Below are 14,495 nucleotides of genomic sequence, written 5' to 3'. Positions count from 1 at the left end.
GGGATAGAGGTGCACAGAGGGCCACATTTACACCCTCCAGGCCCAAGATTCCCCATCTCTACTGTTTAGTATATCTGTTTATTTACTGTTACTCTTTATTTAGCATGAGTTAGTATTAATTCAGTGTATATTACTTGGACATGGCCCACCCTTGAAGAAATATGTTTTTAGGATTCCAGACGTTGTCATCAACATGAAATTGATATGTAAATGTTACTACTTACAATGCATCTGCTATACTTTTTAAAAAGTGAAATATATCACTTGTAGCAATATCTTTCACAAGCCAATTTGCATTTGTTTGCAAATTATTTGAAAAGACCAGTCATCCAAGAGAAAAGGGGCAATCTGAATTGTTTATTGTAACTTCTGTCTTTTTCCTGGGTCCCTGGGAAAATCCTATACTTATTCCTGTTACTTTAGTTCGCTCCTGCGTCGGGTGGAAAGGGACTACCAGTTTGCATAAGTTTCATACTATGAAAAGTGAAGGTTGATTAGAAACTGACTCCATTTCACATTGACCTAAAGAAAACAATTTTTACATGCTAATGACTGAGCAAGTTCTGTTACCTATCCAAATGGCTCTGGTGTGCCATCATTGCAGGCCATAAATATTTCCCCGTGGTGAATTCGGTGTGGGTTCTGCAGCGCTGTTCTCTGGGAAAAGCAGCAAAATGCTGAAGGCAACAGCATGAAAATGCATGCAACTACGGCATAATTCTGATTTGTTTTAGAACGATTAATTTCCTTGTTACAAAGCCAAGTATGAACAACCCTTTAAAACCACTGAACCATAAAAGCCATTTCCTTAAGGGTTTTAAATTTGGGAACAGACTCATGAAATTTATAGCTTTGATGAGAGATTCTTTGCCCGCAGTCAAAATGAGAACCAGATCATTGGTTTCTCAGCATGACACCTATGTGTTCTTGTGTGCAGTAGATATCATTAGGCTCATAATAACACAGCTATCACCACATAATGTCTGAAAAGGTTCATATTTGATACTTAGTTTAAAACTCCTATTTACACCTCCAGAATGCTAAATAGTTGGGGGATTTACTTTATTTTAAAGATGGCATATAGCAGCATCCTTATATAATGCTATTTAGCTAAGAGTATAATAGGTTTAATGCTTAATCTAGGTTTTGCTCTGCTTTGTCTCATCATGGCCCTTTCACAAAATAAGCATGGTAAACATGCAGTGAATCAATGAAGAAGACAATTTAAATACAACCCCCCCCCCCCAAAAAAAAATCCATAGAGCAGTTCTTTCTGGCTGGGGCTCAATGTCAGTGGTATACATTGCAGGCATATCATAATCATGGTTTCATATCATTTTAAGTAAATGCATTGCCCTTGATGGATTGACAGTGGACGTGCAAAGATAAAAGGTATTTATTTTTGCTCCCTTTCATATACATTTATGTAGTAGTTTTAATCTACTTCTATAAGGAGGGATGGAGCTGGTCCAGAATGATCTTTAGTGTAAGCTTGAGCTATCTCTGCTACATGATTGGGACTCTTACACTGTTCTTTCTCCAGCATTTTCTTGGGCACATCCAGATTGAGCTCAGCTTCCACTAGTATCGCAAAAAGAGCAATAAATTCCACTGCGCAACAGACTATTGGAAGCGGGTTGTTGGCTGAAACAACTGCTGCCCACTTAACTACACTCAAGTTTTATTCTCGAGTCTAAGGGGCTGTGTCTACATAAAACGAGCCTGCTGGATCAGGCCAATGGCCCGTTTAGTCCAACATCATGTACTCACAGTGGCCAACCAGATGCCTGGGGGAAACTCAAACGCAGGACACACTCCCATCCTGTGGTTTCCAGCAGCTGCCATGCAGATGTATCCTACCTCCAACCGTGGATGTAGAGTATAGTCGTCAAAGCTGCTGGTAGCCTTTATCTCCATGAATTTGTGTAATCTTTCTAAGCCATTCAAGTTGATGGCTATCACCTCCTCCTGTGCCAGAAGAGTTAGGGGAGCACAACCGGTTCACTCGCACTGGGCGTGGAGCCTTGGGGACACCACAACTATGAGCTAGAATGGAAGGGGAGAGATGGGGGCACTGAATTTTGGCATTGCACAGGGTGCTGCTGAAATTTGAGACCCCAAGGTCTGTGGGAGCAAGTTCAATGGTTTAGTTGGGCACTGCATGAAGAAGTACTTTCTGTTGTCCATCTTCCACCCTTTAGCTCCACTGGATGTCCCCAAGTTCTAGTTACAGGTAGGTAGCCGTGTTGGTCTGCCATAGTCAAAACAAAATAATAATAAAAAATTCCTTCCAGTAGCACCTTAGAGACCAACTAAGTTAGTTCTTGGTATGAGCTTTCGTGTGCATGCACACTTCTTCAGGTATCTGATCACCTAGCTCCAGCTCTGGTGAACTGTTGAGCAGGAAAGTGTAGCTTGAGAGCCAAATGGGAAGGTGAGCTAAATTGCACCTGGAGGTTGCCTGTTAGTGCCATAGTGCTTAATTCTGGAGAAAGAGATGTTGAGGCTCAAGTCAATCTCATCCTTGATCCTAAATACTTCAGTAGCTGCTTAGCAGCCTACAAAAGACACTGTGGACATGCTTGAATCAAAGTGCCCTCATAGGTTCTTGAGGTTAAAAGTGGCACTGAAAATCAGTTTTGATGCTGGAACCTGATCAGCAGCCACAAATGGCAAATAGGGACCTTTTATGCTATATTCCTTCCACAAATCTCTCCTCCCCCCCCCCATTCTATTAATGCATGAGACACATTTTAGGGCTTTGTTAGATGATTCAGATCATATAATTCTATAGGGCATTTTGTGTCTTGGAAAATCAGTCCATTTATATGCTTATTAAGAAATGAGACACGTTTGAGATTGAGTTTTGTTTGCTCTCCCCCCCGCCTTTTATCTTTTTTAAAAAATAAATTGCTCATATTAGTTCATGTCTCCATATTTGCTACTTCCCAATGAGAATTTGGCCTGAGCGCAGATTCACTCTGACATTGTTTTAAGGGTACAAACTAAATGTGATAAAATGCCCACCCAAGTCCTGCCACTTAAATGCGCAGCGATACAAATGTAGTCTTTGCATCTCCAAGGACTGCTTCTGGTAATTACTCCCTCTTTTATTTTATTTTTATAATGCCATGTCTGCATTTAACATTAATCACAAGCAGGATTCACTGCGCAAATTGCTGACAGAGAAACTCTGCCTTGAGAATAATTTGTCTTCCTGCCTTCATCTGCGGAACAGCCATTTTGGGGGGGGGGGGAGTGAGAGAAAGGGGGAAATGTGCAAAAGCCGAGTGGAAAGAGGATTTTAAGAAAATGAAGGAAATTGAAAACGGCAAAACACCAAAAGTGACAGTTCTGAAAAGAGAATGAAATAGTATTAAGCGTTTTAAATAAAAGCACAAAAACTAAGTATTTTTTTTAAAAAAATAATCCATTTGTTAAGACATATAGTGATAATTTTGACATCTATTTTAATATGAAAAGTACCTGAAACCTAAATATAGAGTTGTATCCAACACTTACTTGCTCAGCTGAGATTTTGTACAGGGCCTCCTGTTTCTTCACAGGTGTTGCGGTCCCTACAAATTTGAGTCCGTAGCCATGTCTCTAGTTTGCCCATCTGTTATTAACAGCCCAAAGAAGAAGGGGGTCAGCATTTCAGGGCCATATCCCCACAAAGTGACTTGCACAGAAGAAAATGCAGAATGATGTTAGGCCGGGGTGGAAAACCTTCCAGATACAGCTGCACTGCAACTCTCATCAGCCATAGACAACATGGCAATGTTTAAAGATGATTGTAGTTGTACTCTGGGAGCATGGGGGGGGGCAAAGTTCCCACAGTCCTAGATTAGACTCTGCAGAAGGGTATCAATTACTATCAGAAAGCCACCCTGAATCGCATACGGCCATTTACTCTCTTAGAGAAAGGTGGTGCTGAAGACAGAAGTTGCAAAGCCCCATTTGTAAGGTACTACTGTGGGGGCAAATGGTAATTCATTTGGAAGTGAGTTCCAGGACTGTGAAACACATCACAGGTCCTCCAAGGCAGATTTCAGAATTTTAAATCGCATGGGAACATCAAGCTCTCCAGACTCGCACACACCTCATTGCAATATGTGGAACATGGTGGGCCAGGTGATGGGGTTTTTATTTATCTCTACTATTTGTAGATTGCCCATCATGTCAACATGACGCCAAGGTGGTATTGAAGAGTGTGCAAAATATAATGATTGGTAAAATGTAACAGTTATTACAAAGGTCTAATTAGCAGCAATTCCTCTCACTTTCCTGACTGGCATGCCTGCAGTGCCTTCACAAGACCATGTGTGGTCGCCAACAACAGACAGAGCTCATCCAGGAATGTGTTCCTTCTCTCACTTGTTTCCAGCGTAAATGACTTAAGAGCTCAATCTTCTACAGTGGGAGAAGTTCCCAGCCTTTTCCAGAGCTGACTCTTCCTTTGATTCCGGGACTTCTTTGATTTGCTTTAAGGTAGCACCATTGACGGATCTTGCATCATTTCAACCCAAATGATAAAGTGTGTGGTGGAGCAACTCCTCTATGAGGAAAGATTGCAGCATTTGGGAATGTCTTTGTTTAGAGGTGTGTTACATGGAGTAGATAAAAAGTTTTTCTTCCTCTCTCACCGTAACACTAGAATTCATGGACATCCCAAGAAGCTCAACGTTGGGGGATTCCAAGCAGATAAAAGAAAGTACTTCTTCATAACATAGTAAAACAATGGCATTCACTCCCATGAAGAGGCTGTGATGTGTGATGGGTATCGAGTTGGGCAGCTTTAAAAGAGCATTAGACTAAATCACGGAGGATAAGGCTCTTAATGGCTACTAGCTATGACATCTATGCTCTGCATCCATGGTTGGAGACAGTAATGGTCCTGGAAATGGCAGGAGGGGAGAGCGCTTTTGTGCTCGGGTCCTGCTTGGGAGTTTCCCACAGGCATCTGGCTGGCCACAGTGAGTACAGGATGCTGGACTGATCACATGAAAGCAAAGGCCCAAATGGGGCTCTAGTCGTGCCTTTATAAGGAGGCAGCTGAAGAGATGTTTTTGACCAGCACACCCTGACAAGCACCTGTGGCCAAACACTGCAGGGTGTATCCCAGGGGTCAGCAACCTTTTTCAGCCGTGGGCCGGTCCACTGTCCCTCAGACCTTGTGGGAGGCCAGACTATATTTTGGAAAAATAATAATGAATGAATTCCTGTGCCCCCACAAATAACCCAGAGATGCATTTTAAATAAAAGGACACATTCTACTCATGTAAAAACACGCTGATTCATGGACCGTCCGCGGGCCAGATTTAGAAGGGATTGGGCCGCATCCGACCCCCATGCCTTAGGTTGCCTACCCCTGGTGCATCCCTTCCTCTGGTTCTGCACTGAAATCACTTTATTTCTAGAGAAATATAGTTGGCAGGTATCACAGTCTGGTATGTCACTTCCATAGGAACTTGGCTTGCAGCAGCACACACCACACCACATTTGCCTAAGCGCCCGGCGATGTCTGGATAAAGTCCTGTCCTCCTGTTCGTATTTGTGTGAGGGGCTGAGGAAATTCTCATTTCAGTTGGCTTGGCTGTAAGCTTTTCGCTAAATTAACAGCCACATCGGAGCAGCTCAGCAACTCCCAAATATCAGAGTAACAATTAGAAATGTCAGTGCACTTCATGCTTATTAGTCCTAAAAATTAAACGGTTAACTTAGTGTTTCAGGGAGGAGGGAAAGGCTGACAACGGAGAGTTGCCTGGATACCTTAATTAGCACTTTTAGATTGCCATGCATTGCTGCCCACCTAGAGGGGCCTTGCAGGAGAGGCGTGATAGACTGGGGCTTTCGGAATATCTCGATCTTAAAATTTATTTTCTCATCATGAACGCAAAGCCATCAGAAAGACAAATTAATTTAGCTTCGGTGACTTGCGGTTCCCTTATGAGCTCCATCCCAGTTGTTGTTGCTTTCCCTTTTCTCCCCGTCCCCCTAACAGCATGCCTTTATCTACACTACAGAAAAACGGAGCTGACCTTTATCTGTTTCTGGTACAACCACTTCTAATTTTAGTAAAGCTCTTCATTTGAGAGCTTTATCTCCTGACACTTCCAATCCAGACTCATCAGAATGCATGTCCAGCTATTTCCCAAATGGTATTTATCAATTAATTAACACTTATAGATTTAATGACTCGTTGTACTAAACTGTTAAAGGGCAAGAGACCTATAAATTTCCAAAACAGTCTATGTGAAACATATATAAATATTGATATATGCACACTTTTAAGGAGGGAGGGGCTGGGTTAAAATAGTTACTAAGCAGCTGATGTGATATATTCAGTTACATACATAATGTAAGGAACAGTTTAGGATCTTCGCCTGCACAGACAATCCATTTTCTTTTACCGCTATTGGCAGCCCTTTGTGATCGGCAAAGATCGAAAACATTACATAAAGTAGTCCTTGCTTTCTTTTGCTTAAATCCCCTTGTTAGAAAGCAAGTTGTCGCCAGTAAATAAAAGGAACAGAAGTACTGGGAAGAGTTTTTAACACACACACACACACATACACACCAACAATAGGGAAGATATGGGTGGAGTTCTGTGGCATCTAAATGGCTGCAAACCACAACTCTTTTTCCATGTTGCAGGGACTTAGTAGTGAGGTTCCTGTGTCATTCCCCCCGACTCCTAAAAATATGTTTTCAAAGTGTGGTGCTATGTTGTTGCTTTTTGAGAGGCTTGTGTTATGAAATAATAATAGCAATAAATTTACAAGCTTCCGTTTTCTCACCTTGCAATAGCCTATATTGCAGGGTTGGGAAACATTTGGCCCTCCAGATGTGGTTGAGCTCCACCAGCCTCGGGCAGCATAGCCAATAGTCAGAGATTATGGCACTTGCATTCCTGCAACATCTGGAGAACCACAGGTTCCCCATCCCCACTGTATACTTCTCTTTCAGCCACTTGTTATTATGTGACACAGCTTATATTACACAATGCCAGGATATCTTCCTTGCTTATTCCCAGGAATTATATGAAATTCTGCATTTCCTCGACTCAGGTCCTACATAAACATCTTTTAAACTTAAACTTAAGGTCCTCAAAGGTTGCTGCTCTGATTGTAAAGTTTGAAATGCAGGGGGAAAGTGCGTGCCTTTATGCTTTTGCAAACCATATGCAACAATTCACACTTCATAAATTTAGCAACCATTTTTGTCAACAGCGTTGCTAACCAGTGACCCCAGCGTTGCGCTCAATATGCTAGCCCCACACCAGTGACTCCACTCTGCCTTAAAATGCAACACCTGTTGGGCTCTTTGTCTCCAAACTTCCTGAGCAGTCCCTGTAAACAGAAGGAGGAATGTTCTGCTGGCAGGTGAGTCTGTCACTTCTGTCTAGAGCTTGTAGCAGCTGCCTTTTCTCTCTCTCTCTCTTTATATATATAAAAAAATCCACAATACAGTAATATTATAACTACAAATCACACAAGTAGAACACAGAGTCCTCTCTTAAAAGTAATTCTTAGCCCTTAACACCTGCAGAGGACAGTAATTGCTATCAGCTCTCACCTGATATGTTTCCTTTCTCCTCCCAGAAGCCTTTGCTTCTTCCCCTTTCCCCCATCTCAGCTTCCTTGAAGAAATTGCAGCATGGCTTGCAGCTGTAGAAAAGCCAAGTGGATGAATTTCTCTAAAACGAGATTTTTCACTGCCTCTGTCTGCACGATTCTTTGGTAAGGAAACAAGATCATTCCTTTTCTTCTTCTTTATTTTACTGCCAACAGGTGGGAGCTTGTTTGCTGCAACTCTGAGTAAAACCTTCACTTATTTGTAAAGCTAGGTGCATGTGATTCATTCTAGCATTTTCATGGGGAACGTTTGTTTAAAGGTGGATGAGGGTGGGTGGAAACCAATGGCTGTGAGAGAGAGTAAGAATCTGCCTTCCAAAGCTCTCTCTCCAACATGCACCACTCTGGACTGCAGGTGGGGTAGTTAGTTTGATCGTTTCCTCATGTAAACCTCCGTCTCCACCAAAAGCTAGTGTATTAGGAAGGAAGGTTGTAGCCCAGTCTAATGCCTGCTGCAAAGAGTTTGTTGGTTGTTTACTTCCAGGAAAATGTTTACGCACACCCCTCCCTACAAGCATTTGGAAACGTTGGGAGCATAGGAAGCTGCCTTCTGCAGAACAGGACCATTGCTCCATCTGGCTCAGTGCAGCCTACACTGACTGGCAGGGGCTTTCCAGAGTTTCCAACAGGGCCTTGGTCCAGGCCTACCTGGAGACAACAGGAATGAAATGTGCAAATGTTACAGCCCCACCTGAAAAGTGGTACAGTCCACTTGGCTTGCCTCCTTATTCCTACCTCATTGGGCCTCCGTAAAGTTGCTTCTTTTTAGAAGGGAAAAAGAGGTGTTGGAACTCACCACAAACACTTCCCCTGTTCTCTTAGAATGCCAATGGCGCCCACCTGAGAGGTTCCAGCAAGTTCTGGCTGGGGGGGGGGGGCTGGGTGTGACCCTGAAGCCTGAGGGGAAACACCAAACATGTTACTGTAACCAAATAAAGTGTAGGCTCTCCCACCCCACCAAGGAAAATGCATATATTAACCCTCATAGCCCTATATGGCATTTTGTTAATTCACAAATGAGGATGGTGGTGTTTTCATTCCACTGGGCCCATGTTTTCTAAGGGGGGGGAGCACTGGTCACGCCATATATTTAAAGCACCTGCTATCGCAAAGAATCCCAGGAAATGTAGTTTACCCTTCAAGAGAGCTATAATCCTCACCTTCCTTAACAAGCTATATTTCCCATAATTCTTTGCTGAGGGAGGTATGCTCTTTTTAGTTTGGTGTGTACACCGCCAGAAGCACACAGCCTCACAACACACACACACACACCATGCAGCGTGTAAAGTGGTAAAGGCCGCTGCAGAAGGAGTTTTCTGTGGGAACCCTCACTTTGTAGCCTCTCAGACTCTGTCAGCAGGCTCTGCGCTGTTTCTTTCTCCTCCCAGGTCAGGTAAACTGCAATGAAGCAGACTGCCTTGGTAACATATGCAGGGCTCCTGAGGAGAGGGTGGGGGGGGGGAGCTGACACTTCCCTGCCACCTTTGGATGGCTAGCTTATCTTTGGAGTGGTATTGATTACCTCATGAGGAGGAAGGCTCCATATCCTTACCCCTTGTGTCCAGAGCAAGGTGATTTATGCCAGGCCGGGTAATAGAAGTGGCTGTGAGGGAAAAGAGAGGCCACAAATGAGATAACTTACAACTGGCAACTAGGTGGCTGCAAAAGCCGGCACCGTGATTTATTTTATTTTATTTTTAATTTTATTTTTAATTTTTTAAAAAAGAACGGCCTGCTGCAAAACCAGCCCGGCAGAGCACTCATCAAGGAGTGACCTGCCCTGGTATGGCAAAGCACCAGACCCCGTTCCAGTGACGGATTATTACACGGCTATCTTGTTTTGCCTTTGTAAGTTATGCCGTGTCTGTGCCTCGTAAGCTGGCAGATTTATTGCCACGCTGCAAGTGTATCTCCAAGGCAGAGCAGTTCTGAGGAATTGTGGGGGTCATATGTCTTTCCGCTGGCTTTAGCCAGCAAAGCGCCTCTTTAATCTCAATGAGGAAGGGCATTGGCGTCCTTGTGGGGGTGGGGGGAGGCAGCAGAGGATCCAAACTTTATTTTCAGTATTTAAATTAAATTGTGACATCCATTTCCCTTGCTTCCAGATCTAAATGCGAGTCATTATGCCTGGGAAAATTACAGCTGCATTCCTGAAAGTTGGAGGCGTGCCAACGAGAGGTGCACCCTTGGTTGCTAAAGGCTGTACAATCTGTCAGGCAAGTAATTGGCTGAGAGAAAGTCTCTGATCAGGATGTTGCGCTGGTGCGACTGGGCTCTGATGTGCACTTGCCGCTTCCTGCCCTACCATACATACAAAGTGTTCAAATTACAGGGTTGCCAGAGGGGCGTCCCTCTTACGTTTGCGAGGGTCCCTTTAGCTATTGCAAGGGACGTGACTTCAAGGCTAAAAATCCAAGGGAGTCAGAAGCTGGGGCTTGCAACTTCCATTTGAGGAGGCCCCAATCTTTCTCCCCATAATTCAAGCACTGTGCATGCATGTTGGTGGTAATGCACCACTGCAAAGCTCAAGTGAGAGGCATTTGGTGGTGGGATTTCATTGTGGGTGCAATGAGACATGCATATAAATGCATGATTGAATGACACGGTTACTCCGGATGACTGATCTCACAATTCAGCTGTGACTCAAGTGGCCACATGCACATCACCCAAGAAAGGGAAGAAATGTGTCACAGAGAACAGGGCACAGATTTGCAAGTTTCCATGTGCTAAGTTTTATGTATAGATGCAAATTTAGAAATAATTACTGTATGTAGAAATACAACACATCTCACCATACTGGGGAAGATTGTGAATAAGTTGTTGTTGTTGTTGTGATTTATTGATTTATATACCGCCCTATACCCGGAGGTCTCCGGGCAGTTAACAGAACAAATTCAAAATATAAAACCACCAAATATATAATCAAAATAAAAACAACAACCCAATAAAAGAACCCCATTTTAAAAGGGCATAGGATGTCAATCAAATCAACCAAAGGCCTGGTTAAAAAAGGAACGTTTTTGCCTGGTGCCTAAAGGTTTATAATGAAGGCACCAGGTGAACTTCCCTGGGGAGTGTCAGTACACCTGGTTCAGCCCACGCCTTAAACGCTTGCATGGGCTAGGCAAGTGGAGCACCTTCACCGACCTTCCGATCACAGGAACACTCCCGGAGAACATGTCCTGGTGCAGTGGACTCACAACTGCTCATTGTGAGCACCAGACTTAGAGTATAAACGTGGAAACAATCTGTGGAGGTTTGGAAGCATACCTAATTTTATTTCTAATAGTTATTACAAATCACACAGTACCCATATTGGGTCATGGTTGCAGCTTGTACTTATAAATCATATATGCAAACATTCTGACCCGTCCCGTGCTTTTTAATAGGGTGGTATTTAAAGACGATAACATACTTTGCAATGCTCTCTCCTTGTAGTTCCTGTACTATCAGCAAATTATATCTGGCCCTTCTGCAGATACAATTCTAAAGAATATCACAATTAATTCTATTTGGCACAGCAGCAGCAACCCCCCCCAAATGGCTTATTTTGCAGTTATTTATGTTTGCTAACTACAGTGTGTGCATATCTGGGGGGGGGAGGCACAACAATTTGTGTATACATCGCAGAGAATAAAGAGCATTTCCATATTGTCAGCTAATTTACAAAGAAATATTTACAGAGTGAAATTTTAACAGCTATCAAAGGACAAACAAGAGAGTGATTCCGTTGTGCGAAAGGCCACCGGTTTCAATTTTCTCTCGGCAGAAACTGATTTATTCAGTATTCGTTGATTCAATTTATTTATAATTACACCACACTGAATAAATCAAACATAGCTGAAAAGCAGTTTATCTCAGTGTACTAATTACGCATACAGAGGCAAAGAGATGCTGGAAGATTAAAGGGAGAACGTATTGGCGTGCATTAATGATTGTGGGTGTCTCTTTTATTACCCTGCGCTGCATTATATAATAGAATAATAGGGTCACTGCCATGATAGAGGAGGGCAAGCAGTACTTAAACTGTTCCCAAAATGATTGAAAGAGAAATGGAACACTGTAATAGTTAAAAGGCAAAGAACTGAAACAATAAATACACAGAGTGTTATCTGACACTTTGTTTTCCCCCCCACTGTTGCTCAAGAGCACTCACATAGGGCCCCATTTAAGAAATTAAGTTATCAGAGAGAGAGGGAGATTATATTTTTTAAAACTTGCCTATTTCAATTTGTTTAGGCAGTTGGAGAAACAGCAGGCCTTTCTTTGTGTTAAGATTTTGCACTTTTCATAAAGACTTATCTTAGGTTTGTGAGGCAATTGTTTTGACATTAGACATTTCTTTATTATGCGGAGCACTGAACAAGCGTCCGTAGCCATGTGATAAAATTCACTGGAGAGTCTTTGTGGTTCTATCAAGTGCTACCAAAACATTTTGATTTCCACGTTGCCACTATTTATCTCGGTAGGGAAAGTTCTTATTTCGAAACCCCCAAAGGAACTTGCCCTTGTATGTGCTAATTACTGCTACCATTTCCGTGAAGCTTATCTTAACTGAAGTCTAAAGTTTTCCGGAACAAAAAATGAGACTATAAAGGAACGCACAAAAGGGAAATAAATGGGAGGGAGACGAGTGGGGGGGGGGAGACACATATGGAGAGAGAATTTGAAAATTGCACAGCACACTTTTATTAGGCTGCCACTCTGTGCACATTTGCAGAATGGTATGCAGTGGGGAAAGGAGGAGCTGCTGTGATGGGTTAAGAGAAGCACAGAATGCTGAAGCAGGATCTACCACACAGAAGCCATTTCCTTCCTAAAGGCATGTGAACCAGGCCATAGTTAATTTCTGTAGGTTATTTTTCTGTACTATCATGGGTGCTAACTTGAATAAAATATTGGGAGAGGGGGCAGGTAAGCCCCACCCTGCATAATCAACCACAAGATACATAGACACACACATTGTTGTTGTTCAGTTGTTCAGTCGTGTCCGACTCTTCGTGACCCCATGGACCAGAGCACACCAGGCACGCCTATCCATTACTGCCTCCCGCAGTTTGGCCAAACTCATGTTAGTAGCTTCGAGAACACTGTCCAACCATCTCATCCTCTGTCGTCCCCTTCTCCTTGTGCCCTCTATCTTTCCCAACATCAGGGTCTTTTCTAGGTAGTCTTCTCTTCTCATGAGGTGGCCAAAGTACTGGAGCCTCAACTTCAGGATCTGTCCTTCTAGTTAGCACTCAGGGCTGATTTCTTTGAGAATGGATAGGTTTGATCTTCTTGCAGTCCATGGGACTCTCAAGAGTCTCCTCCAGCACCATAATTCAAAAGCATCAATTCTTCGGCGATCAGCCTTCTTGATGGTCCAGCTCTCACTTCCGTACATTACTACTGGGAAAACCATAGCTTTAACTATACGGACCTTTGTCGGCAAGGTGATGTCTTTGCTTTTTAAGATGCTGTCTAGGTTTGTCATTGCTTTTCTCCCAAGAAGCAGGCGTCTTCTAATTTCGTGACTGCTGTCACCATCTGCAGTGATCATGGAACCCAAGAAAGTGAAATCTCTCACTGCCTCCATTTCTTCCCCTTCTATTTGCCAGGAGGTGATGGGACCAGTGGCCATGATCTTAGTTTTTTTGATGTTGAGCTTCAGACCATATTTTGCGCTCTCCTCTTTCACCATCATTAAAAGGTTCTTTAATTCCTCCTCACTTTCTGCCATCAAGGTAGTATCTTGAATGGCAATGTTCATCAACTTTGAGCGGGGAGGCACCCTCAAATAATTTATTGGGGTGGAGGGGAGAGTTGGCTCCTATGTGTACTAATTACACAAAGGTTGGTGACCAACCCATCTTTCATAGGACAAACCTGAACACGTGTTAGGCATAAGAAAAGTTAGTCAGAAATTGATCTCATCACCTGCCTCAGTGCACAGTCTCCTGAGCATGAGGCGTATCTAAGGTCCCTTGCGCCTTTGGCAACGAGCTGTATCAGTGCCCACTCCTGGACAGGAGAAATGCCCCTCCTTGTGACTGCTCTCTGCCTGCAAGCCATTCCCAGGACCCCTTTCTGTTCTTTCCTGTAGAAGCAGCAGCTTTTCCTGGTAGAGATCCTGGTGGCTTTCTTCTGGCAAAGCAGGTACTGGTGTGCTGAGCCGAGGGTGGGGGTAGGGGGTGATCCAGGTGTCACAGGAGGACTTCCAATGCCCGACAGGTGGTTTTTGTATGCTCCCATTTCTCCAACCCATAAGTACACCTCTGTCCAGAGCTTCCAGAACTCCTGAGCTTTGTGTAGATCCTGGGCTCAAACTCTGGTGAACTGGAACACATAAAACATTGATTGGGTTACCTTAGCACTGAGTTTCCCAAACATGGGTCTCCAGGTTGTTTTTGGACTACAACTCCCATCATCCCTAGCTAGCAGGACCAGTGATCAGGAATGATGGAGCATGCATACAACTGTATAGGACCATCACAAAACATGTTCCTACCTGAGGCAGAGCAGTAGATAACACCACCCTCACCCTCCATGTCAAGATACAAAGCACTCCTGGTTGGTTGAGTTATTTTGCCACTTAAAGGCAGAAAATCTCACAAGTACCTTTCCCTGGCAGTAAACATGCAATGATAAATGTGTAGCAATTTGCTGCCCTTTCGTTACATCCCAAATGAGCTGCCTAAGGAAGCTGACTCACTGTGCCGAATGGCAGGGCTGGACCTGCGACAAGTGTGTTGTATTTATAACCCTCAATTTCATAAAAGGTTATCAAGGCAGTATACAACATACCAAATTGTAATGAAATCCGTTATATGAGGTTTGTATGTGCAAAAGTAGCAAAACTGATTGTTTTTTCTTTTT

This window comes from Lacerta agilis, chromosome 12, assembly GCF_009819535.1.
Source record: "Lacerta agilis isolate rLacAgi1 chromosome 12, rLacAgi1.pri, whole genome shotgun sequence".
Lineage (NCBI taxonomy): Eukaryota > Metazoa > Chordata > Lepidosauria > Squamata > Lacertidae > Lacerta > Lacerta agilis.
The sequence above is the reverse complement of the archived record's forward strand: the minus strand, read 5'-3'. Positions refer to the sequence as shown.